The sequence below is a fragment of the Trachemys scripta genome, chromosome 6, assembly GCF_013100865.1.
Source record: "Trachemys scripta elegans isolate TJP31775 chromosome 6, CAS_Tse_1.0, whole genome shotgun sequence".
In the NCBI taxonomy this organism is placed as follows: domain Eukaryota; kingdom Metazoa; phylum Chordata; order Testudines; family Emydidae; genus Trachemys; species Trachemys scripta.
The window spans coordinates 38,645,768-38,673,393 of NC_048303.1; the positions used below are offsets into that span (position 1 = coordinate 38,645,768).

General features: G+C 42.0%; 1 protein-coding gene across 6 annotated transcripts in view; it reads left to right on the plus strand.

Annotated features, from left to right (window-relative positions):
* The window catches only part of ERBIN (erbb2 interacting protein), a 244,021-nt gene that overhangs the window by 75,049 nt on the left and 141,346 nt on the right, over window positions 1–27,626 (plus strand). For all 6 annotated transcript variants that reach the window (XM_034773471.1, XM_034773472.1, XM_034773470.1 and 3 more), the window contains one exon: window positions 8,491–8,547. The gene's annotated coding sequence lies outside the window, so the exon portion shown is untranslated. The remainder of the gene's footprint in view (window positions 1–8,490; window positions 8,548–27,626) is intronic.

Genomic DNA, 27,626 nt, shown 5'->3' on the forward strand with positions numbered 1-27,626 from the left:
TAGGAGCAAAAATGAGTAGACATAGAGCTCGTCTACATTACAAAATTATGTCAACCTCAGTTACGACTAGGAACACTATTTCAATGTTCCATAATGCAGTGTTCTCCATCCCATAATTTCATCTGCATCCCATAATGCTTCATGCCTCTTTTCAAAAGCCCTGCAAACTCATGTGTCCCTCCTCATTGTCTGCCATCTATGGCAGAAGCATGAATCCTGCACAGCTCTGCATTATTCTGATGAGCTTTGCGAGCATAGGGTGCCTAATCCTGCAGTATTTGCAGAACTACCAGAGGAGCTGTGGGGAACAGAACAATTCCTTCGAGGCTAGATTGCTGTGGGACATAGAAACAATTCAAAGTTGTTGGCAGCATTCATGGAATAGGTGCAGATGATGGAGCCGCCGGTTCTGGGCCTGAGAAACAAGAACTGACTTGTGGGATTGCATTGTCATGCACGTTTAGGATGACTACCAGTGGCTGCAGAACTTTTGGATGCACAAGGCCACATTCCTGGTTCTGTGTGCAGAGATGCCCCCAGCCCTTTAGCGCAGGGACTCCGATTGCCACTCGCTTCTCCACTGTCAGTGCAGTGTCATTTTGGTCTGTGGAAATTTACAGTGCCTGATTGCTACCGATCAGTCAGGAGTCAGTTTGAAATTTGGAAATCCACTGGTGGAAGCTGTTGTGATGCAAGTGTGCAGGACGACTAATTGCGTCTGCTATGAAGGACTTTGACTTTGGGCAATGTGCAAGACAAAGTGGATGGTTTTGCAGCAATGGGGCAATAGATTGCGCGCACACACACACACACACACACACCTATTTTGGCACAGACCACATTGCCAAAGAGTTAAAGAAAGGGTTACTTTTCTATGGTAATGCAAGTGCTTGTGGATCACTGGGGACACTTTTCTGACATCAATGTGCACTGGTGAGGAAAGGTGCATGAGGTGTGTGCACGCATCTTTAAGAACACAGGACTCCTCAGAAAGTTGCAAGCAGAGACTTTCTTTGGAGACCGGCAGATTACCATTGGGGATGTTGAAATGCCAATAGTGATCCTGGGAGACCCAGCCTACACCTTACTCCCCTGACTCATGAAACTGTACACCAGTCACCTCGACAGCATGAAGGAGTGCTTCAACTGCACTGAGGAGATGCAGAAGGTGGTTTTGGTCATTTGAAGAAACGCTGGCATTGTTTACTAATGAGATTGGACCTCTGTGAAAAAAATCCCAATGTTTATATCTGCCTGCTGTATGCTGCATAAGGAAGGAAAGGGGGAAAAGTTTCCACCTGGGTGGAGGTGGAGTGGCTGTCTGCTGAATTTGAGCAGCCAGATACCAGGGCTATAAGAAGAGCTCAGCAGAGCTATATGGCTCAGGGAGGCTGAGACAGACCATTTCAATAGTGAACCACAGTAATGTGTGTTGCTGTAGTGTGCTCTGCCTGGCCCTGCTCTTCTGCATCCCGGTATGAACCTTGTAATGGGTGCAGTGAGTGTGCAGCAATATAACATTGCAAAGACACACATTACTATTTGTGAATGATGTTAGCCCCGCTAGCATATGTTGTGAACTAATAAAGATTAATTAAGTTTTCATAAATAGACTTTTATTCCATACCCATGGAAACAGACACATTTATAACAAAATAAGGCTTAATAAATAAAATAAGTATTTTGAAGGGGAAATAAGTAATTTCCATTTCAGAAACACCTACACCAACCGCGTTTCACAGGTTAGTGTATGTGCAGCTGTGATTCCCTGTGCGCTTCCCTTGGGTGAAGTTGGTACTGGTAGTGCTGCGGCCCCAGATGCCACGTGGAGTGGGTGGGGTGGGGGTGGGGAGCAGGTAGGGAGAAACGCTGATGCGTTTCCAGTATGGAGCCAGAATGCAGTTCTCTGTGGGCTGAAGAGGGAGGTGAGCATGGGACCTATGAACCGGAAGGTCACAAGAGTCTGCTCTCTGTCTTTCTTACTAATATCTACTGCTTCATGTCTCTCTCCTTTTCCTGTGCCTTTCTCCTCTTTGCTCTGTCCTTGGCCATACTGTCCACGAAGGTGATTCTCCAAGCCCTGTGCTTGGTATTAGAAGCAGCAGAAGCTTGCAGGGTCTGTTGGAACATGTCATCCAGGTCCGTTGGGGGTGGGGGGGAAGGGGACAATTGCCCAGGTGCATGGGGGCCGCCATCACTGCCAGCAGCGCAGCAGAGCTAAGACAGGCAGGCTTCCTGCCCGCCCTCACTCCATGCTGCTCTCAGAAGCGGCAGGAATGGCCCTATGGCCCCTGGAGTGGGGTGGAGGGAAACAGACAGGGGGTCTACATGCGCTGGTCCCAGCGCCAACTTTGCAGCTCCCGTTGGCCAGGAACTGTGGCCAATGGGAGCTGCAGGGGCAATGCCTGCGGGCAGCGGCATGCAGAGTTCCCTGCCTAGGAGCCACTGCCAGAGGATGTGCCAGTTGCTTTTGGGAGCAATTTGAGGTTGGCGCCAACTCCCTGACCCTTTCCTGCAACCCAACCCCCTGTCCCAGCCTAGAGCCCGCACCCAACTCCTTCCCCAAGCCTGCCCCCTACTGTAGTAGAAGAAATAAGGCAGCCCTCCCCAGAAATCTTTGGCAGAGGATTGCAGACTGCTTCCAGGAAAGTTTCCTTGAGATATCTACGGAGGATTCATAGGACATCCATGTGCACATAAACTGTTCTGTGGGGCTCCCTCTTTCTAACTCTACAGGGGACTGAAAAGCAGATAACCAGTAGAGGTAGAGTTACTATTTCACTATCTCTTGTTCCATAAGTAAAGAAGAGTAAATAAATAGATGTGTCCTGCTACTTTGGGGGTTCCATCCTTGCAATTTCAAAGCAAGATGCACACTTACCAGAAGTTCCTTTGCTTGTATGAGGCTCGCCCGTGCTGGACTGTAGGGACTAGCTGGATTGCCCAGGAATCCAAAACAGGTTCTGCCTCACTGTGCTATTGGATTTCCCCAGTCGCCTGTCCCCCATATTCTTCTCACTCATTGTGGTTCTCCTCGCGGTTCACAGCAGGGGCCTGTGACCAAAGTTTCCTCTAAGCTGCGCAGCAGCATATCAAGGGCCGTGTAGGCAGGGAGAGGCGCTTCTCTCCCGGCCCGGCCCAGCTGGAGCTGCTGTGGCTGGGGAGAAGCGAGACTCCCCCGGCCCTGAGCTGCTGCGGCGAGAGAGGGCTAGAAGGGAGTCCTTTCCCTGCTGCAGCCCCAGGGCAGCCTGCACCCCAAACCCGTCGCCTCTGGCCCCACCCTAGAGCCCTCACCCCCTGCATCTCCACCCTTTTCCCCAGCCCTGAACCCCCCTCCCACACACTGAAACCCTCAGCCCCACCCCTGCCACACGTCACCTTCATATTGGTGCACATAACAAAATTCATTCCACACATGGACTTAAAAAATTAGAGGGAACACTGCCTGTGACTTGGGCTCCTCCAGAGTATCCATGGCGCTCTTGAAGGAGGTGGTGGGATCTCGTCTGAGGATTGCATGCAACTTGTTATAAAACTGACAGGTTTGCAGCTCCTCACCAGAGCAATTGTTAGCCACCCTTGGCATCTGGTACACCTGCTGCAGCTCCTTGGCTTTCATGCGGCACTGCTACTGTCCCTCTTCTAGCCCTTCTCCTCCATCCCCTGAGTGATCTGCTCATAAGTGTCTATGGGTGGATCAGAGCTGTGCCTGCACAGCCTCTTCACCCCACAGACCCAGGAGATACAACACCTTCTAGGTACTCCAGGCAGGAGTGCGTTTCCAGTATGGAGCCAGCATGGTCAGCTGCGTAGTTGCTAGGTGAGCTCTCCAAGAGAAACCGGAAATGCAGTTGCAAAATTTTGCGGGGCTTTAAAGGGGAGGGCGGCTTCCTGTGTACCTTGCTCTGGGCAGTGGAGTTCAAAACAGTGACCCAGAGCAGTGAAGGTGGGGCATTGTGGGACACCCCTTGGAGGCCACTAAAATCAATATAAGTAATGCAGCATCTATACTGACACTGCTTTGACCTAACTATGTTGACCTAAACTCGACACCTCTCATGGAAGTGAAATGATGAAGTCTGTGTAGGGGGGCAGTTACATCGGCAGGAGCGAAATTTTAGTCTAGACACTTCCCTAGTCTGGTCGACAAAGGCAGCTTGAGTTGACCTAACTCTGTAGTGTAGACCAGGCCTTAGTTAACTGCCTTACTAAAGGTGTGATTCAGTTGATGGTCTTAATTCAGTGGACAAGTATTCACACTACAAAACAGTCAGTGTTAGTGGCACTAATGACTTGTCTTATGTACAGTCTCTGCAGATGCAAAGAGTTGATCGAGCATAAAGACTGAACTAACATCTCCTATTTTTAAAGCTGATGCTGACAGAACAGGGTTGAGTTGCATTGGTAGAGTATAGTATATAAGGTTGCAGTGCTGATCTCTCTGCTTTACTTTTTTTTGTGTGGATAAATAGAATTTTAGTTTTTATGGTTGCACCCATCTTTTATGAATAGTAGATTAACTTAATAATCCCCCAAACCCTAAAACATTTTGTACGTGGTTGCAGGAGGAAAATGTTATGATGGCTGTGAGTACCATAAATGCAGTCATCATGTTTCATTAATGTAGCTGTAGTAGTTGTATTTAATTTAGCTAAGCTGATCTAACCACTGGTGTACACAGCACAAGCTTCACAGAAGAATAGAGAAGTTTCATCAAATTAGGGTTGCCACTTGCCACCTCTGAGGTATAACCCCCCCATGACATCTAAGATGATCTTGAGCCCATAAAACTGAACAGCTGGCAGTCTGAACTGAACCCTCTTACAGATTTTCTGGGGAAGCTACTTCAAAGAAGGGACGATCCTGGGAAAACCTGGACAAGTGGCAATTTTACATCTAATATAGATGTTGGAGTAAAATGAATGAACTGCCAGAAAGATCCCTACTTGAAATGGAGAGCTACGATTTTCTTAAAAATCATGAATTTTTTAAAATATATATTTTTTCCTTTCTGATTTTTAAGCCTTTTAATGAATACATTTTCAGCCTTTCTCTGCAGCCATGATAATCCATTTAAAAAAAAAAAAAGTTTAAAAGTTGGGTTTCTCATGTGGCTTCCTGAATCCAGAAGTTGGGGCTTGAAGAAAAACACCAAATATTATAGAACTTGCAGTAAAATTGCATGATCTAGCAACACTAGAAAGAGACGACAGTGCTCTAGTCCTCTTCTTCCTAGTAAGAGCTTTTTGACCTCATCTGTATACCTTTTTTGTATGTGTTGGGATTAGGGCTTTGTGTGCCATTAACAGTGGTTCAGTAAGTTGAATGAGAAGTAGTGTGCACTCTGTTGTGCTCAGTATCAGCTTGATCCTTCCTAGTATAAAAGTCTGGGGAATGCTGGTTCACTACTCCTATGTTGGACAGGCAGGTGAGTGAATTTTTCAAGTCCTGAAATTTTATTATAATTTTTGTGCCTGTCTGGTGGCTTGTATGAAAGCAGGGTCTGAACAAGGTCTGATAAATAACTTACTTGTGTAATGAGAAAAGTGGATTTTCATATTCCATCTCTCTTGTTTTTCCATCTTACTGCTGTGTTCAAATGGAGTTAGTAAATAAAAAGTTCTGCTGCTGCTTGTAAGAAGTTGTAGTATTTACTGTTGGAGTTGAGATCAGCGGGACGCTCGGCCTGGATCCCCTTTGGTATAAAAGAGAGGGTACTACTGGCAGTGTGTCCTACATGAGGGCCAGCTTCCTTTGGAATTCCTTCTTCTCCCACCCTGTTCTGAAATAGCCCAATTTTTTTGCCCTTGTGAGGAGTGCACAAAACTCATGTTGGTGATGTGAGGGGCTCAGGTGGTTGGAGATGGTGGGGGGGGGATTTCTGTGTAGCATGATAACATGGTGAGGATAGTTGGGTTTAAAAGTAGGTTAATGTGATGACTGGATGATAATTGGAAGTGTAAGGCAGAAGGAAAAATATATTAGGTGATTTGTTCACTAACTTCTATGTACTGTTTTGCCAGCTCATGATATTTGGTGTTTATTTTTGTTAAACCCCAGCTCCTGGAGTCATCTGATTACATGAGAGAGAGAGATTGTTTTGTTTGTGTTTCTGGCCTTCATGGCTGTTTGAGTAAAGTTTGAAACTGTAAACCATGGAGGCTCAAAAACCAGAAGACACATAAAAGAACCCAGAAAATATTTTTATGATGTCATGAGTTCTAAGGCAATCTTGTGACTTTTTTGGGGGGGGGGGTATATGACTTTGAATTATTTAGACACTTGGACATTTTGGCAATACTGTCTATGGTATTGTTTTTAATTGTATGCCAACAATGCCAAACCTCAAGATAGGTAATCTTTGGTGTGGAATGTTTTTAGACTGAAATTGAAATATACCTCTACCTCGATATAACGTGACCTGATATAACATGAATTCGGATATAACATGGTAAAGCAGCGCTCCGGGGGCCAGGGCTGCGCGCTCCGGTGGATCAAAGCAAGTTCAATATAACGCAGTTTCACCTATAACAGCAAGATTTTTTTGCCTCCTGAGGACAGCGTTATATCGGGGTAGAGGTGTAATTAAAATCTCACTCTTCTGTATTGGTATAAAGTTGTTGTCTGGTCCAAATATACACTCTTATCTACATAATGTATATTTACTTCAAAGGATACTGCAACCAACTTGAACTCCTTTGTGCATAATTGTTGTCAGCTGCAGAAAATGTTTTTAGCTGACAATTCTAATCTCTAAAGGAAAAAGTAGACAAGGTAGATTGATCTTTAGAGGCAATTGTACCATGCTCATCCCTGTTGTAGATAAAATTGCCCTTTTTATAGGAGCAGCAAATAATTTAAAATATGCACAAATTCAGTTGAAAAAGAAATGTCTTTCACCTGAGGAACAATTTTTGGTTCAAAAGCTTGCTTATTACAAATTGTTTTAGTTCAGTTTTAAAAAAAAAATTATCTAATGTGCCTTGTTCAGCATTCGCTGAGAAGGAATCTGGTAGAAAGTTAAGTTATTAAATGCATGGGTGAAGTGCAATCTTGTCATGCTCCATTAATTTCTAGTTATTATGTTTAGCTTCTCAGATTTCTTCAGGATCATATGGAGAGAATGGTGCTGATATAAATCAGTTTATTAGGATAGATGTCTTTCAACATCATTAAAGTGAATTCTCAACTTTTTTATACTGGGGTTGATACTTGCTAACTATTCCAAAAATGCTAGGTAAGGATTATAGAAGAAATAATAATAATTAATATAGAAATAATCTAAAATCAAAATTAAAGTAGAGGAGAAAGTGATGTTGCCCTTTACTGTAGAGATACTTTTTGGCTACTGTTTATGAAAAAGCTTTCAAGTTCCCTCAGTTCTTCAGACCACGATAAGCACAACTTTTTAAAATGACCTGAATGCAAAGTAAAATATCTAATACAGTGGTTCTCAAACGTCTTTTTCCCGTGGACCACTTGAAAATTGCTGAGGGTCTTGGCGGATCACGTACTGATCTTTCCAAATGTTGTTTGTACCGTTAGCTAACTATTGTAAAGCGCTTTGGATGAAAGCGCTATATAAAAAAAAGTATTCATAATAAACGTTTTTTGTTCTACAAATAAAAGCACACAACTCATATTGTAATATCAGTAGCTTACCTTTCTAATGCGATGGATGTGCCCAATGGGGGAGAGAGGGCACATCCAGCCTTAGCCCTGGAGCTGGGGAAAGTCACCTCTTTCTCTGGCCATCACAGCCCTGCACGTCCCAATTCCCTCCACCTCCTCTTCTTACCCTACTGCCCCCTCCCACTTACCCCCTGTTCCCCCCAAGGCTACCATCTCACCTTACATGTGCGTCTTTTCTCCAGGGTCCAGGCACCTAATTAGTGGAGCCATGCCTGCGTGGCTTCACTAATTAGGTGGGTGGCCCATCATTCTCTTTAATACGCAGCAGGTTTAAAACAAATAAAAGGAAGTTCTTCTTCACGCAGCGCACAGTCAACTTGTGGAACTCCTTACCTGAGGAGGTTGTGAAGGCTAGGACTATAACAGTGTTTAAAAGAGAACTGGATAAATTCATGGTGGTTAAGTCCATTAATGGCTATTAGCCAGGATGGGTAAGGAATGGTGTCCCTAGCCTCTGTTTGTCAGAGGATAGAGATGGATGGCAGGAGAGAGATCACTTGATCATTGCCTGTTAGGTTCACTCCCTCTGGGGCACCTGGCATTGGCCACTGTCGGTAGACCGGATACTGGGCTAGATGGACCTTTGGTCTCACCTGGTATGGCCGTTCTTATGTGTGCAGCTGCCCAGGTGCGCACCTTAGAGGGAACTATCCACGGACCACCTGAATGGAACTTGCGGACCACTGGTGGTCTGCGGACCACAGTTTGAGAATCTCTGATATAATACATATAAAAGAACAATTTATATCTAATTATGCAGAACATTGAGTAAACTTTTTTTCTCTTTTCCTTTCACAGAATGTTGGCTTTGAAAGCTCAGGGAAGAAGCAGTAGGGGGAAAAACGTAACACAGTGGTAAGTATCATGTTTTTTATTTTTTTCTTTTGAACCAACAGCATGTTTATTAAAATATGTAAACACACTTTCAATTCTCAAACAGGATTGACTAATGTATTTTAAGACTTTATGCTACATCAATCCCATGTTGTTCTAAAATATTTTCCATTGAGAACTGATGCCAAATTTTAAGGTTAAAAATATCTGCTATGAGAGCCAATTTGAAGGATGCATGTTTTCAAGCTAGTTTAGACACATTTACGTGTTATTGTCTATGTGAAAGGAGGATATACAGGAAACTAAGGGGAAAACGCCTGCTCTAGAATTTAACTGTCCATTGTAAAGCTAACAATATTTTTCATAAATGTTTGAAAGATGGTTTCTGGATCATAAAAATATTTTGTGAAGCTTTTATGTGAGGCAGCAGATCACGGGTCGGCATCCTTTCGGAAGTGGTGTGCCGAGTCTTCATTTAGTCACTCTGATTTAAGGTTTTGCGTGCCAGTAATACATTTTAATGTTTTTAGAAGGTTTCTTTTTATAAGTCTATAATATATAACTAAACTGTTGTTGTATGTAAAGTAAATAAGGTTTTTAAAATGTTTAAAAAGCTTCATTTAAAATTAAATTAAAATGCAGAGCCCCCCGGACTGGTGGCCAGGACCCGGGCAGCGTGAGTGCCACTGATAATCAGCTCGTGTGCTGACTTTGGCACGCGTGCCATAGGTTGCCTACCCCAGCAGTATATGTATGGAGGATATTTAACAATTTGCAGGGCTTTTCCTCACCTTCACCCCCAAATCTGCAAAACTTTTGCATCTTGGAAATAAGAGTTCAGTGCTTCCCTATTAATGTGGGATTGTTGAAAGTATTTAAAACACACACACACACACACACACACACACAAATTAATATTATATAATTAATATTGTATATATATTTTGCTGTTTCTGGCTAAATTTTATGGAAAAGCTGCAATATGGGAGTCTATCTTTAGGCTGATGTCAATGTAAATACAAATTTCACCTGAAGTTGTAAGGATATATAAAGTGTCTACAACTGAACAATAAAAAAGAATGTTAAATGAATATTTGCCTATTTGTATGTACCAAATTTGTACAGAAACTTCTGTGATATGTCCTCCAAACAAATGGAATTATGATAGCTACTTCTGTCTACTCTGAGTGTTTTAATAAGATTTTCTAGTTTGTGGAAATGCTAGTTAATATTGACACCTCAGTGGTCATAAGTGTATTTAAACTGACAGTATTTTTAATTAGTCTTCAAACACACTTGTGTGAGTATTTTAACTACCACTGTTTTAAATAATGCATAACATAATTATAATTGAAAGAGTAGAGTTTTTTGCTTTCTTTATTTGTGCATTAAACACTGCTTTGGGCTAGTGATTGCATATGCACTCTGCCCTGAGTTACAAGGGACAGTGTGTTGCTGCTCTCTGCATTCTTTCTTTGCTGCACAAGGATTGCCATTTGCTGCTGGTTCATGCGGGTATAAATTACTACCACTATCTCTTCTCCTCCCTCCCCCGACACTGGCTCAGCTGAGCTGGCTGATATATGGCAGGTGAAAATAAGCACCTACTCCCAGGTCTGGGGGTGCAGGTAGTAGGATCACAGCACTTACTTGTGTACATCCAAATGGAAGCACCAAAAGGGCCCCCATCCAGGAGCATAAGGAATTAGGGAGGTCTTAATCCTTTTGCCCACTTGCTTAGCCCAAGTCACTCTAGCCCACTTTCTATAGGCCATCTTCATTGTTTGCTTAGTAACACTCCTACTACTCATCCAGATACTGTGGATTAAAGTCAAACATTAGAAATTGAGATCAGACCTAATGCTATTATTTTATCGGAGTCGGATATGTGCTCTCAACATTTACTCTGTGTTAATGTTTTTGTTTCAGAATATAACCCAATAATGCAGAGGGTAGAGATTGCATGGAAACAGTATTGTGGCTTTTAAAAAGTCCTAGTTTTAATATGACATTTGTTAAAAAATTATCTGCTTTTCATCTCAGTTTAACAAGAAATGGTTGTTTGATTTTACAATGAAGAGCTAATGGTATTTCACTTGTAGTTTTGGCCTATTTAATAGATGAAGTGTACCCATTTCCTAGTGGAAGTATTTCTTAATTATCATGAAAACTAATAGAAATAATAATTGTTCCAGAGAGCCTTCCTAATACTTTTTTTGGTAAATTTCAAAAGTCCCTGCTAAGCTGCTTGAGGTGGGCTTGGTTTGTGTGGTTTTTATTAACACACTATCATAAATAAAAGCTGTTGATTTGTTGAACTAGTTATCAAAACAGGGAATAATAATTACAACAAATGTATGGCTTGATATGGTTATATTTTTAGTGAAATGCACTTGAGTTAAAGCAAGACCATCCCTCTTTATTAATATTTTTTTTATTTCTAACTTGATAAAGAAGACAAGATATAGGTGTAAGATTTGACTAAAAAACTCTCAATAGTCTTTCAGTTTTAAGATCATTTGTATCTTTAATGTTAATTTTGTAATGTTAAATGATCAGAATGAAGCTATTTAGAATTTGCTTCATGAAACAAAAAATAGTTCAGCAAACAGTTTAGTGAATACAAAAATAATAAAATTGTCTCATGCTAGTGTCATGGTGCAGTGTCATGTGATGCATGTACAACTTTGCATCTAGACTGAAGACAGAAGATGACCCCCTCCTTTAGGGTTTTCATCCTGTTGGATGTCAGACCTGTGGGCCTCTGAACTGACCTTTTCCCTTAATTTTTAATTTTGCAATAAAGTTTTTTCTTATCTTTTTGTAAATTAGCAACTACCTTACTCTTTCTGTACATATTTTTCCCTTTTAAAAAAAAAATTCTTCTCAGATTTTGTTGCCATTTGCTATCACAGTAAAGGGGGAACTCTATATGCTAGTAAATATAAAACTCAGTAAATATTCTAGGAAAGAAGTTGGTAAAGAACAGGTATGAGCTAGTGAGGAAAGTCAAAACTTAAGAATCCATGTAAGTATAACAATGCAAGCAACTGAATATTGATAAAATGTACAAGTGATTATATACAGATGCTAAAGTCTAACTAGTAAGATGGGTGAACTAGAGTGCCTGGCATTAAATGAGGATATTGATATAATAAGCATCACGGAAACTCGGTGGAATGAGGCTAATCAATGGTACACGGTAATGCTAGAGTATAAAATATATAGGAATGACAGAGTTGGTCATGCTGGGTGCGGGAGTGGCACTATGTGTGAAAGAAAACCGAGTCAAACTGCCATATAATCTCTATGGATAGAAATTCCATGCTTGAGCAATAAGAGTATAGCAGTAGGAATATACTACCGACCACCTGACAGGAGGATGACGGTGATTGCGAAATGTTCAGGAAGATTAGAGAGTTTTCAAAAATAGATAACCTAAAAGTAAGGTGGGATTTCAACTATCTTCATATTGACTGGGTATATGTCACCTCAGAAAGGGATGCAGAGAAAATTTTTGACAACATAAATGACTGCTGCTTGGAGCAGCTAGTCCTGGAACCTACAGGGGAAGAGGCAATTCCAGATTTAGTCCTAAGTGGAAAATAGGATCTGGTCCTAAATCGCTCAGTAATAATGACTATAATGTAATGTAATTTAAATTTAAAATCGGTGGATGGGTGGGGAATACCAAAGAAACCCACCACATTACCATTTAACTTCAGAAAGGGGACGTTACATAAAAATGAAGAAGCTAGTTAAAGAGAAATTAAAATGTCACAAGGGTGAAATGCCTGAAAACTGCATGGAGACTATTTAAAAACACCACAGAGACTCAAACTAAAGTTAAATCCCAAATAAAAAACAGCAGTAAGAGAACAAAAAAATAAATAAAAATCCTTCACAGCTGAACAGCTGAGTAAAAGAGGTGGTTAATGGCAAAAAGACATCCTTTAAAAACTGGAAATCAAATCCTAATGAGGAAAATAGAAAGGAGCATAAACTCTGACAAGTCAAGTATAAAAGTGTAATAAGATAGACCAAGAAAGACTTAAAAGAGCAATAAGCTAAAGACACACAAACTAACAGCAAAACCTTTAAGTACAGCAGAAGCAGGAAGCCTGCCAAACATCATTGGGACCCGTGGATGATAGAGTGGTAAAAGAGCTCTCAAGGAAGACAGGACCATGGTAGAGAAGCTAAGTGAATTATTTGCATTGTTCTTCACTGCAGAGGATGTGGGTGAGATTCTAACACCTGAGCCATTCTTTTTAGGTGACAAATCTAACTGTCCCAGATTGAGGTGTCAATAGAGGAAGTTGTAGAACAATTTAAACAGTAATAAGTCACCAGGACCATATGGCAGTCACCCAAGAGTTCTGAAGGAACTCAAATTAAATTGCAGAACTAACAACTGTGGTATGTAACCTTAAATCAGCCTCTGTATCAGATGACTGGAGGGTAGCTAATGTAACACTGATCTTTGAAAAAGTCTCCAGAGGCAACCCTGGCAGTTACAGGCTGGTAAGCTTAACTTCACTACCAGGCAGATTGGTTGAAACTATTAGTAAAGAACAGAATTATCAGACACATGGATGAACATGATACGTTAGGGAAAAGTCAACATTTCTTTTGTAAAGAGAAATCATGCCTCACCAATATATTAGAATTCTTTGAGGATGTCAACAAGTATGTGGACAAGGGTGAAGTAGTGTTCTTGAACTTTGAGATACCCTTTGACTAGGTCCGCACCAAAGGCTCTTAAGCAAAGTAGGCAGTCCTGAGATAAGAAGTAAGTTCCTGTCATGGATCAGTAACTGGTTAAAAGATGGAAACAAAGGGTAGGAATAAATGGTCAATTTTCACAATGGGAAGAGGCAAATATCAGGATATCCACCAAGGATATTTATTGGGACCAGTGCTATTCAACATATTCATAAATGATCTGGAATAAGGAGTAAACAGTGAAACAAAATTAATCAAGATAGTTAAGTCCAAAGCTGACTGTGAAGAATTTCAAAAGAAGCTCACTAAACTGGGTGACCAGGCAACAAAATGGCAGATGAAATTTAATGTTGATAAATGCTAAGTAACGCACATGGGAAAACATAATCCCACCTATATATACAAAATGATGGGAACCAAATTAGTTATCACACAAGAAAGAGATATGAGGCCACGTCTACACTACAAAATTATGTAGACCTAAGTTACGCTGGCATACAGCCACTGGAGTTATTAAATTGTTTGTGTGCATGCACAGTTGGGTCCTTGTATTGGCAGTGCACATCCTCACCAGGAGCACTTTTACTGATGTAGAATGCAGTGCTCCATGGGTAGGTATCCTACTATGTAACTCGCCACCTTCCAGTGCAGGGTCTTTTGGAAAGTTCTTGCAATGCCTGATGGGGCTGAAATGAGTTGCACAGGGGTGACTGGGCACATGCAGTCAACTTCCCATAATATAGTGTTCTCTTGCCCATAATTTCATCTGCAGACCATAATATTGCACCTTATTTACAAAATCACACAATCTCGTGAGTCCTTCCTTGCTGTCTGCCATTTCTGATGGAAGCGTGGAGCCTGCACAGGTCTGCACTATTGTCATGAGCGTTGTAAACCTAGGGTGCCTGATCCTGCAGTGTTTGAAGAGCTGTAAGAAGAGCCATGGGGAACAAGATGATTCCTTGGAGGATAGAGTGAAAGAAACGATTCAAGATTATTGGTGGCATTCGTAGAGCAGCTGAAGGTGGTGGAGTGCCAGTTCTGGGCCCAAGAAACAAGCACTGACTGGTGGGATTGCATTGTCATGAAGGTTTGAGATGATGAGTAGTGGCTGCAGAACTTTCGGTTACAGAAGGCCACATTCCTGGATCTGTGTGCAGAACCTGCCCTAGCCCTCCAGGTTAGCAACACCAAAATGAGAGCTGCACTGACCGTGAAGAAGTGATTGTCAATTGCAATGTGGAAACTTGCAAGGCCGGATTGTTACCAGTCAGTCAGGAATCATTTTGGAATCAGGAAATCCACTTCAGAGGCAAATGTGCAGGGCAATTAATCACCTCCTACTATGCAGGACTGTGACTCTGAGCCAGGTGCAGGACATAGTGGATGGTTTTGTGGCAATGGGGTTCCCGATCTGCATTAGGGAAATAGATGGGGCACACAGCTCTATTTTAGCACCAGACCACCTTGCCACAGAGTACATCAATATAAAGGGCTACTTTGTCTATGGTAATGCAAGTGCTGGTGGATTGCCGGGCATGCCTTACCGACATTAATGTGGACTGGTCCGGGCAGGTGCTTGACCTGTGTATCTTTAAGAACATAGGACTGTTCAGAGAGCTGTAAGGAGGGGCTTTATTACCTGACAGGAGGATTACCATTGAGGATATTGAAATGCCAGTAGTGGTGCTGGGTGACCAGCCTCCCCCTGGCTGATGAAACCATACACTGGTCACCTCAACAGCACCAAGGGGCAATTCAACTACAGGCTGAACAGATGCAGAATGACAATTGAATGTGCTTTTGGTCATTTGAAGGGTCGCTGGCATTGTTTATTCACAAGATTAGACTTCAATGAAAAAAAACCCCAATGGTTATAGCTGCCTGCTCTGTCCTGCATAATATCTGTGAAGCAAAGGGGGAAAAAATTCTGACAGAGTGGAAGTGGAGTGGCTGTCTGCCGAACTTGAACAGCCAGATACCAGGGCTATAAAAAGAGTTTTGCGTGGAGCTATACAGTTCAGGAAGGCTTTGAAAGACCATTTTAATAGTGAGCCAAAATGGTTTGTGTTGCTGTAGTGTGCTCTACCTGGCCTTTCTCTTTTGTGGTCCAGAGTGACTCTTCTAGTGATTGCTGTATATGTAGGACTGTAACATTGTCAATGCACCTATTAATATTGTTTGTGAATTGTGATGTTCTAGGTTCTGTGACACAGTGCAGGAAATTGCTGTCAAATTTGCTCATCACCAGCCAGCATATGTTGTGAACTCATAGAGAAGACTTATATTTCAAAAAATAGAATTTTATTCTGTAAAATGAACGAGTGAATTAAATAAAAACACTTAAAGTTTAATAAAACTTAATAAATTAAGGGAACAACTTTTGAAAGGGAAAGAACAGTAATTTCCATTTCAGGTACAAATACTCCAATCATGTCTTTCACAGGTCAGTGTATATGAAGCTGTTGTTTTCTTTAATGTCCTCCCAAGTGGAGTAGTAAGGGTAGTGCACTGACCCCTGATGCCAGGTTGAATGTTATAGGGTGGTACCAATATAGAGCTCTCTATGGGAGGCAAGCACAGGAATGTTGAATCTGCAGGTCCATCAGAGTATGCAACATCTCTATTTGCTCTCTGAGATGTGCAAGCATCTCTTACTACATGTCCCTCTCCTTTTCTTGTGCCTTTCTCCTCTCTGTCCTTGCCCATGCTGTCTGCAAGGGTGATCCTTTTCTGATGCACCCCTGGCTTGTAGGATCTCCTGACACATGTTATCCCGAGTCCTCTTCTTTGTCCTCCTTATCTGGCTCAGGCATTCTGCAAGTTTGGAGGGGTAGACCCTGAAGGCCACAATGGCAGCAGCTGTGGATACAACACACAGGAACCATTCACAATGGAAATCGAATCTTAAAATGCTGAACTCACTGCCCTTGCTCCCCAAAAGTTGTAAGCACTACATTCTCCCCTTTGCTTGGGAGTCGTGGTGAGTATGGCCTTCTGGGGGTTTGGGACATGAGGACGGAATAGCTTGCTTGCGTGATTCAAGTTGTATAGGGCAATGGAACTGAATCCCAGTACTGTTTTCCACAGGCATGGTGATTTTAGCTGATATCTCACTCCTCAGGGTAACAGAGGCAGAGAGAGCACAGCTGTCTGGGACCACATACTGCTGGCCTGTATACTGCAGTGGTGCCTGCTGACGTACTTGCCGAGTGGTATGAGAAAGTGTCTTACCACAGAAGAAGAAATAAGACATTCCTGTGACTGGTTGGATCACAGAAACCCCCTTGGGGCAGCCAACTGATGTGCCAAGACTACGTCTGCCCCTGCTTTCCCTGCCGGCTTGGGACTCCAGCACCCTGCTCCAACCCACACCCAGGGTCTGAACCACATGCCCCAAAGCTGCAGACTTAACTGAAAGCAACTTAAGAAGTGTTCCTGTCTCTAGCACTCAGATGCCCAAACCCCAAATAAATCCGTTTTACTCTGGATAAAGCCTATACAGGGTAAACTCATAAATTGTTCGCCCTCTATAACGCAGAGAGATGCACAGCTGTTTGTGCCTCCCCCCAGCTATTAATACATACTCTGGGTTAATTAATAAGTAAAAAGTGATGTTATTAAATACAGAAAGTAGGATTTAAGTGGTTCCAAGTAGTAACAAACAGAACAAAGTGAATTACCAAGCAAAATAAAATAAAACACGCAAGTCTAAGCCTAGTACAGTAATGAAACTGAATACAGTTTAAAAACTCACCCTCAGAGATGTTTCAATAAGTTTATTTCACAGACTGGACGCCTTCCTATTCTGGGCACAATCCTTTCCCCTGGTACTGCCCTTGTTCCAGCTCAGGTGATAGGTAGGGGATTTCTCATGATTGCAGCCCAATTTGTTCTGTTCCACACACTTGTATAACTTTTGCATAAGGTGGGAATTCTTTGTCCCTCTGGGTTCCCACCCCTCCTTCTCAATGGAAAAACACCAGGTTAAAGATGGGTTCCAGTTCAGGTGACATGATCACATGTCACTGTAAGACCTCAAGGCTTCATTTCTCCCAGCCTGACTCACAGGAAGGCCTGCCTGCAAACAGAGCCATCCACAGTCAATTGTCCTGGTTGATGGGTGCCATCAAGATTCCAAACCACCATTAATGGCCCACACTTCACATAATTACAATAGGCCCTCAGAGTTATATTTCATATTTCTAGTTTCAGATACAAGCGTGATACATTTATACAAATAGATTGACCACACTCAGTAGATTATAATCTTTGTAATGATACCTTACAAGAGACCTTTTGCATGAAGTATATTTTAGTTACATTATATTCACATATACTTTCATAAAATCATATAGAGTGCAACGTCACAATTCCTACCCAGACACTTTCGGCACAGGATTTCAGAGTACCTCCATGAAAATTTCATCAAGAGGTCTACAGAGGATTTACAGGAGATCCCTGTGAACATAAACAAACGGCTCCACAAAGCCCCCACTAGCCAACAGTAGAGGGGAATGAAAAGCAGATAGCAGCTCTACTTTTCTTGATTGTTCCAGTAGCTCTTCTAGTGCAAATAAAAATGAGCAAACCAAAAGATATGTCCTGTCACTTTGGGGGTGCCATGCCCATAATTTCAAAATAAACTGCATACTTACCAGATGTTCCTTCCCCTGTATCAGGATTGCATGTGCTCAACTGGCTGGACTGCGGTGGAATCAATGGTGAAGATGATAGATGATAGAAGATGAATAAGGAAGTGTTACCACCTCTTCATGTAACACAAGAATGATTGGTCACCCAATGAAATTAATAAGGACCAGATTTAAAACAAACAAAAGAACTTCTTCACACAATGCAGAGTCAACCTGTGGAATGCATTATCATAGGATGTTATGAAGGCCAAAAGTATAACTGGGTTCAAAAGAGAATTAGATAAGTTCATAGAGGATAGGTCCATCAAAGGTTATTAGTCAAGATGCTCCTGGTGTCCGTAAACATCCAACTGCCGAAAGCTGGGACTGGACAAGAGGGGATGAATCACTTGAAATTGTCCTGTTCTGTTCATTCCCTCTGAATCACCTAGCATGGGTCAAAAATAGGATACTGGGCTAGATGGTCTGTTGATCTGATCCAGTATGACTTTTTTTTATATTCTTAAGTTACAAGAGAATGAGATTTAAAAATGCCTGCCATTTGCTGTCAGTTTGGCTGGTGGATGAGTACAACCTCTGTTTGATGCGCGGTGGGAGGGTAGGGACATTGCTTTATACAGCATCCAGATATGCCTTATTTTCCCCTCAGCTCTAGAGACTAAGAATCTGCCTCTCATAAAGAGGAGATGTCTCCTCAGCCAATAGGACCATTGTAGGATATTTCTTCTTCTTTGCTACCTCCTTTAGATCTGGGACTTTTATTTAAGGGTCTTGCAGAAGATAAGGAGCCCTCGGATTCAGGTTTGGAGGATGCTTCAAATTCCTTGACTGCCTTTGAAAAGAGGCAGTTGGCACAGAAGACTATTTTGGCACCATAATTGGGAATCAGGGCCCCATTATACTAGGTACACTACAAATACTTACTAAAAAATATATGGGCCTTGCTCTGGAGAGCTTGCATTGTAGGTTACAACAGAACATAATAAGTGAATGAAATAAACAAATGGGGGGGGGGGAGTAAAGGAGAGGTATTATTAAAGAATCAAATCTTAATATAATGAGCATTAGTCATAGCTTTTCACTTGCCGATAGTTCAGCTGTTCATTAAATGTCTGGACCAAATCCTTAAAACACGAGTAGACCTATAGGGTTCCACACAGGTTTTTTTTTACTTCAAGAGAGACCAGTGCATGCCCCTGACTTTTGAGGTTACACAAGTTAGGTATAGTTTCTGTTTCTTTCAGGCAAAATATCAGAGAATGATAGTGTCCGGTTTCCTTCAGCTCATTAAGACACACTTACTATTTCTTCTAAACCATGGGGATAAGTGATGCTGCTCCCTGGAAGAGATTAATTTACAACAAACTAAACATTTTCACAAATCTGTCTCACTTCACAAGCATGCCAGACGTATTTAACCAATATCTGGGCATATTCCACAATAGGCATGTCTCCACTGTAGGAGGAGAGTAGAATAGAATATTCATGTTTTTTGTTCTTCATGGTATCTCTAAAAATGTGCTGAAGACATGTCTCTGCTTCAGATGCAGCTTTTGAATGCAGATTCCGTATCTTTATAGACTCGGTGAAGTTAAGTGAATTGAATGGTGCAGCAATGGGAATTGTTTAATGTGTCCATTTTTTTAAATCAGTGGTTCTCAATTTTTTCTGTACAGTGACTCCATTTTACATCAAAATTTGAGGTCTGCTTCCATCTAGCCCAAAAAGAGTGGTTGTGACCTCTGTGGACCTGTTCACGTGTGTGTTGAGCAGGCTGAGAGGAATGTGACAAAACATAATCATGCCCACCCCACCTTCTTTGTGATCTGACTGCTGGCTCTGAAGTTACATCAGCAGCAAAGCTGAAAATGAAACTGGTAAACATGCTTCTTGTTGGACCTGAGGAAAAGTATACTCTTACCAAAGTAGCGCATAAGTTGACGTCTTGCTAGAGCATGTGACAGGAAATATAAGTGACTATGAATAATACAGTGAAACTAGCTATAAATGAAATATTGTAAACAAATTGCAAATACTTTTTTCTCTATCTTTATTGTAATTTTAGGTATTAATTGTAACAAGATACAATATTTTCAATTAGAAATATGATTTTGAAGCCTATGGTATCCCTTTAAATAGCCATGAGGCACAGTATTTCTGTTTAATTGCATGTTTAAACATACAGCGTTATAGTGGGATCCTCCCAGATCTTGGGTAGGAGTGTTCTAGGAAACATCTGGATGCTACAGGAAGTAATGGTGATTCACTGGATGGCATTTTTGCTTCTTAGTTATTACTAAACTCATGTCCAAGCTTTGCATTTGGGGCACTGTCTGTTTTTCAGACGGAAGCTAAAACACAAAACCTGATGATTTGCATTCGGGTAAAGATCCTGTGGTACTTGTAAAAGGGTACTTGCTAAATTTTACTTGCTAAATTCTAACTAGCAGAATGATTACATTTTTCTTACCTGAATTCTTCCAGCACTTTTGACCTGCATACTGTTAGTTACTTCCTGGGCTGAACTGTTGTGCAATGTTCCTTTGTCCTGTTCAATAGCTTCCATGTTTCATACCAGAGTTAGGCAGAACTTCGGTGGTGGGCGAAGTGATCTGAGTTTCTTACCTACTTGACAAGGATGGCAAGGCTTAATTAGTGAATGTTTCTGAAGTATTCAGAGAACCTGGGAAAGTGATGTAAAAGTATATGAGGTATTGCAACGCTTTATTTGAAAAACTGTTAGTATACTGTTCGATTCGAGGCTTTGGTGGTATTCATGTTTGAATAGGTGAAATTAAGGTAGAGATAAAAATGAAGGTAATCCCTTCCCTTTTGAAAGTACAAACCAGCTGAAATGGGTTACTGGTTGTTAGAACTTACAAATAATAATAATAATAATAAAAAAAAAATAGCACTTGCTTCCAGGCTAAGAAGTTGGGATACACATCTTCTTCCTGAAGTGACTTTTTATGGTTGAATTATCTACCTCCCCCAAAATGCTGACAAATACTGAACTGGGCCAGTGCCAGAGATCACCACTGGAATTAGAAAAAATATTAAGGCAACCTTTTTCTGAGCCAACTATATGTAGAAAAATAGATTGTAATGTCAATTATGACTAATTTTTCAGTGTGCATTTTAAGTATACAGTTAGGGGTAATTACTTAAATTGTACATTTAGAGGAACAGAATTGTTTTCAGAAGTGTATTTGGGAGTAATTAATAATCCTGAAAAGGGACTTGTGCCACTACATGCCCCAGAATTTTTGTGCTTCTAAATGGAGTATACAATTTTCTTCAGCATTTCCAGGGAGAACTTTTTTGTGCTTGAAATTGCAGGTTCAGCAGCACCTCTTTGCTTCTTTCAAGTAAATGATCACGGTTTGTGGTGATTTTATTTGCTGTAGCTAACTGCTGTCTTTCCTCTGTTAAAACAAGTTTTGTTTGTTCAAAGGAATACTAACACATGAAATCTTATTAATTCTATTAAAAACCTTCATTAAAAGAATATTAAGGTTTAACTGGCAAGTACGCAAAAGTTATGAAATGCCAAAGTCAGGGTATGTGCACAAGCGTAATTCTTTTCTCTTGTGTAGTAGTCTTTAATTACATGATCACATGCTGTTTCTTGAATATAATGTAATCCAAAAAGTTTACAACCTTCGATATACAGGTGTAGTGCTATTTATTACAGTGCACATGTCAGATAGAATCCATGAAAGTCATATACAAGAATATGCTGTGAATGAGGCATGGATTGTGCACTTTGCAGTGCCCTGCCTCTATTTATGTCGCACTCTTATAAAAGGCAGCTTACTAGGCTGAGGAAAATGCCTGTGTGTATATATTGAATTGTTTGAGAAATTACACATGATTACACGTGTGACTTAAAACTCAAACTTCGCACACACAAGGGCAAAGTTAAACTTGCATATGCAAGTTGACCTTTGATGTTTCCTGACTTCGGGGTCCTTAATTATACAAACAAGATTTTTTAACATAGTGTTTTGAAGGAAAAGTTAAACATCAGTACCTCTATTTCATGCACATTACAAGGTTTAAAGGGGAGCCTTTCTCATTAACTTAAAAGCTGTATAATTTTTATCTTATAAAGCACACTGAGGCAAGGGCTCTTTTCCTGAGCACCTAAAAGATGAGCACTGAATGCGTTAAGTTGTTCCCTTTAATTACGAAGGTGGTTCAGGCAAAAATAATTCAAATGGTAAATAAGAAAGCTCTTGTCCCAATAAATATCCTTGGTGGACCCTGATATTTGCCTCTTCCCATTGTGAAAATTGACCATTTATTCCTACCCTTTGTTTCCATCCAAGTCCCACCGTCCTCCCCCAAGGCTCTGGGAAGAAGTTTGGGTGCAGGCTCTGGGACGGACTTTGGGTGCTGGGTGCAGGCTCTGGGCTGGGGGGGTAGGTTGCAGGAGGGGGTGCGGACTCTGGGAGGGAGTTTGGGTGCTGGGTGCGGGCTCTGGGCTGGGACAGAGGGTTGGGGTGCGGGGTTGGGCTGGGGATGAGGAGTTTGGGTGCAGCAGGCAGGCTGCCCCAGGGCTGGGGGCCAGAGAGGACGACTCCTCCAGCCCCTCTCCCCGCAGGCAGCAGCAGCATGGCGCTGCTCAGGAGGTCCAGCCCCTAAACCCCCCCTCTGCCCTCCTGGAATTGACTCGCCTGCTGGGGGGTCTGCCATGCACCTCCTCCCTCCACAGGCACATCAGCTGCCTCAGCCTGCCCCCAGCCCTGCTCCCTTGTAGCCGGAATGGCCAGTGAGGGAGCACAGTGCAGTGCTGCAGGGGGTAGCCGCTCGCTGCCCAGGGCAGACAGGGATGCTTGGGGGAGGTGCGCAGGGGCAGCAGGCAGGGCTGGGGGATGCTCTGGGAGAGACCCGGCCCCGAATATTGGTGGAGCTGGGCCCCCTGGGCCCTGAATTTGCTGGAGCCCGGGCACCACGGGCCCATATAACTCGCTGCCCCTGCATGAGGGATCTATCTAATTTGATTTAAGAATTTAAACAGGGCTTTGTAGGAGGGAAAAAACTTGGAGAAATTGTAATAGTTGTATAGCATAGCTCAAGGCCAGGATTGTATGACCTGTTCACTGTTATCAAAATGGATTGATATGTTTTAATTGTTTCTATAGAGCATTTATGTTTGTAAACAGTGTCTCTTTGTGAAGAGGAAAACCAATTGGTATAGTTCAAAATTCTTTCATAAACATTTTTTTTACTTTGTCATTGGTTTTTGCAAAGGTTCTATTTTGTACTAGATTCATTCATTAAAGGTACAACTAATATTGTAATGTAATACATAGACTCCAGTGGTAAATACAAGGCAAGCCAGTTTTTATAAAGGTCACATGTGTGATATCATACTCATAACTGACAATATTAAATATGTTCCTTCAGTGATGCTGCTGTAAGAGTTCGCAAAGAGAACTGAGGGTGCCGGAATTGAATCCACTGAGATTGTTTGCAGGGCATTGAACTGAATCTCTGATCTATACATGATATTTAACAATATAGAAATAGTCACATTTTGAATTATGCTCTTATAATTTTCTAGGTTTGGATTAGTTCATAAACCACTTGAGCTTTGTTCTTATGGTTTCACATGAATTCAGTTGTCTTATTCTGTAAGGGGACTAATCAGAAAATACATTGAAGTTAATGGAAAGACTCCTTAGGGTCTGAATGAAAGATCAATGAACAACATTTTATACAATGAAACGTTCTGGGGGGAGGAATAGAATACACATAAACTAAACGAAGTTGCTAAAATTGTATGAGTGATTTTTAAATGAAAGTTTGAAAGGCTTAAACATTAATAGGAAACAATTTAGTTATCCTCAACATGGTGACCTGTATTTTTAGTTTGATTTCTCATTTCAGACTACTGTAAACTGCATAAAAGACACTGATTCAGTTGGTAGCACCTCTCAGTTGGATGGAGAATATTAATATAAAACATTATCTACTATCTGTTCTTATCAGTTAAACAGCACAAAACAAAGACTAGGTGCCCCACTTGAGGTACCTTAAATGGATCTGATTTTCACAAAGTTGTGACTGCCTAAACCTTGAAAAATTAGGCCCTGCTAGTCGCTTCTGAAATTTAGGCTGCGATAAGTTATCCATATTTTCAAATAATGTTGGCAATGTACAAGGAGTACACCTTAGCCAGTCCCAAGACCAGTTAATAAAGGAGGAGTGTTGGTGTCAGGCTGGCAGCTGTCCATAAAACTTTGGCAAAGGAAAAAAGAGACTTTTTTGTGCTATTAGTCCTTTATGAACTAGGATGTTGCCCCAGAAGTGAAGTGTAGCACTTGTGTGAGTGCTACTGCATCATTCTGGACAGGTGCAGTCAAAAAAGAGAGTCTGGAAAATAAGATTGGTATCTTGGAATATAGAGCCATTAACTGGAAGAAGTATCTAGCTAGCTCAGATATTGATGAAAAGGAAAGTACGGACTGCTTGCATTCAAGAGATCAAATGGAAGGGAGCAAAGGCAAGAGATATTGGAAAAGGCTAGAAGCTATTATACTATGGGATGTCGAACAAGAAAAATGGAGTTGATGTAATTTTAGAGAAAGTGATGTAGGAATTTGTAGTGGTTGTGGAGAGGATAAGTGATAGGATAATTTTGGTTAAGCTAGCTCTTGAAAATGGACCCCCTAAATGTTGTGTGCATATGTACTCCAAGTGGGATATGATGAACAAGAAAAAAGAGGTTTACAGGGGAGGGGAACAGACACTGTTGAAAGTGAGGAAGAATGAAAGAGTCATAACTGGAGCTGAACTTAATGGTTGTGTAAGGAGAGACAATAAATGCTTCAAAAGGTACCATGGCAGCCATGGATATGGACATAGAAATAAGGAAGGGGAAACAAGCTTATAGTCTGCCAAGCATATGATTTGGTAGTCATTAATACATTTTCACTAAGAAGGAAGAACATTGATTACCTATAAGGGTAGTAGCATGAGGGTGCAGATAGATTACTTCCTGATAAACCAAGCAGAGCTGAAGAACAACAAAAACTGTAAGGTCATCCTAGAGGAAAGCATTGCAACGCAACACAGAAGGTTTGTTCTTGGCTATGGATACATATCGTACATGAGAAGAAATAGTCCAAAGCAATACAGAAAACCAAGTGGTGGAAACTTAATGAAGTTAGCAAAGAGTTTAAGATGAAAGTGTTGGCAAAGATCTTTTTAGAATCCTAGAAATGTAGGGCTTGAGGGGAACACAACAAGAGGTCCTGTAGTCCAGCCCCCTGTATTGAGGCAGGACCAAGTATACCTAGACCGTCCCTGACAGGTGTTTGTCTAACCTATTCTTTAAAACATCCAGTGATGGGGATTCCACAACCCGCCTTGGAAGCTCAATCCAGAACTTAACAATTCTCACAGTTAGAAAGTTTTTCCTAATATGAAATTAAAAGCACAGCAGTTTATTTCTACCTCTTATAAAAAATCAACTTGTTAATTTCATTTGTTTCCTGTGAACTAAGCAAAATGTTCCTTAGAAAGTTGTTTTTCCTAATATCTAACCTTGCTGCAGAGTAAGCCCATTATATATGGTCCTTCACTGAACATGGAAAACTGTCCTCTTTGAGTCACCACAAATTGAATGAGTCACCAGTACTTCAGTCAAATATACCACCTTGTCTTATTCAGATACCCAATCCACTTCATATATTTGCATTTAGTTTAACTTAGCCCTATATTTGTGTATTTCCTAAGGGTTCCAGTCACTCTGTATGAAACTATGAATACCAAATAATATTGAAAAACATAACAAATGGGGTACCTCATGCTGAAATATGCTCACAGGGTTACTTAAAACAGAAATATAATTGATTAAATTTATCAGGCACATTGGTTTAGCTCTAGGAATCTAACTCCATCTTATTTGTTGTATTAATCTGCTCCATGACAGAATTCAAACTGTCATATTAATAATTAATTAAACTGCTAGCCTTCAGTGATTGCAAAGAAAAGCTTTTGAAAATCAAGGATGACTTACTCCCTGAATCTGTAGACAACCTGAAAAAATAGTTGTGTGTACTTCCTATTTTAAATGGTGTTAGTTTATCCTTAGGATTCCGAATTGTCAGTTTTTCTTTGATTATTTTAGCAGACATAGCTAGTAAGTTACTTATCAATTATTGTTGCATTCAGTGGCAGATATGATGGGGGAAAAGGTACTTCAGTGAGCGGTAGCGCTCTAGAGTGCTGTCTTGTCTCACCTCCATTGGCGTATAGGCCTCCTCTTTGACTGAGCTTGTCTAAGGAGGATGGGGTAGAGTGAAACCAGAATCTGCTGCTTGCTAGGCTTTTCTGTCTTCTGAGATGAAGAGGTTTCAGGGAAGAGAAACAATACTGTGCTTCCCCTTCCCTGTTCAGGGTCCATTTCTAGCTTTGAACATTAGGCAAACTACCTATAGACCTCAGTGGGAGCCCTTTGTTTTAATTCATGCATGAAAATCATGCATTCCTTGCTTCATCACATTTCCTTGTACCTCAAAAGGTCATACTGAGTTATCCCTTTTAATCTGAGATGCTTCCTTCCTTTTTTCTCTTCTGGGTTTTCTACATGGAAAAATTGACCAGAATAGCTATTACGGAATAAGCAATTCTGCACTAACTATTCTTCTTCGAGTGATTGTTCATGTCCATTACACATTAGGTGTACGCGCGCCGTGTGCACGGAGGTCTGAAACTTTTTCCCTTAGCGGCTCCCGTCGGGCCGGCAGGGCCCCCTCCTTCCCGCCAGAGCGGCGCCCCGCTCCAGGGTATATATATCCCTGCCGACCCGATCCCTCCAGTTCCTTCTTACCGTCCGTGGCGGCGTTGGAACAACTCTGTCTCTCGATCTGAGAGTGTCCCTTAGCAATAGTCATTAGTGTTATCTAGCAGTTATCAGTTAGTTTGTAGTGTTGAGCCAGTAGTTAACAGCTCATTAGGGTACTTAAAGTTCCTGCTGTGGTTGTTTGTTCAACCCCAGCACCGGCCCTGGGCGGCGGGGCATGCCACATGCCCAAGGCTTGTGCCACGTGCCGCAGGCCTATGCCATTGAGTGACCCCCATGCCTCGTGTCTCCGTTGCCTGGGGGAGGCTCACCAGAAAGAGTGCTGCAAGATCTGCAAGGCCTTTAAGCCCAGAACTAAGAAAGAGAGACTTTCGCCTTAAGCAGCTGCTCATGGAGACGGCGTTACAGCCCTCCACTTAGGCAGCACCGTCTGCCTCCGTGTGGAGCGCCCCGGCATCGGTGCGGGAACCGGCGCCGGCGGGTCACCCGAAGCCCACGGCACTGACCCAACGGGGACATATACGACGCCGGTCGTCTTCGCCGGCAAAGGCGAAGGGCCAATCTAAGGCCCAAGGATGCTCCCCGCACAAGAGGGCGGCACCGGTGAAGACCTCGAGTGCCCCTAAGGCCGGTATGGCCCCAGCACAGACCCCGGTAGTGACTCCGGCGCCGAAAGGCCCGTCGAGCCCCGGGATGGGCGCGTCGAGTGAGGATGAAGGGCTGGAGTGGCTCTTGGAACAGCCCTCCACTCCGGACACGTTTGAGGCAGCTAAGGACCTCATTGCATTGTCCGTCGAGGCCCCGACACGCGCTGAGGACGCTCCGCCGAAGCTGCCGCACAGAGGCAAGCCGGTGATGGTGCGCCCATCACGGTCGCCGTCTCGGCACTGTTCCAGGAACCGGTC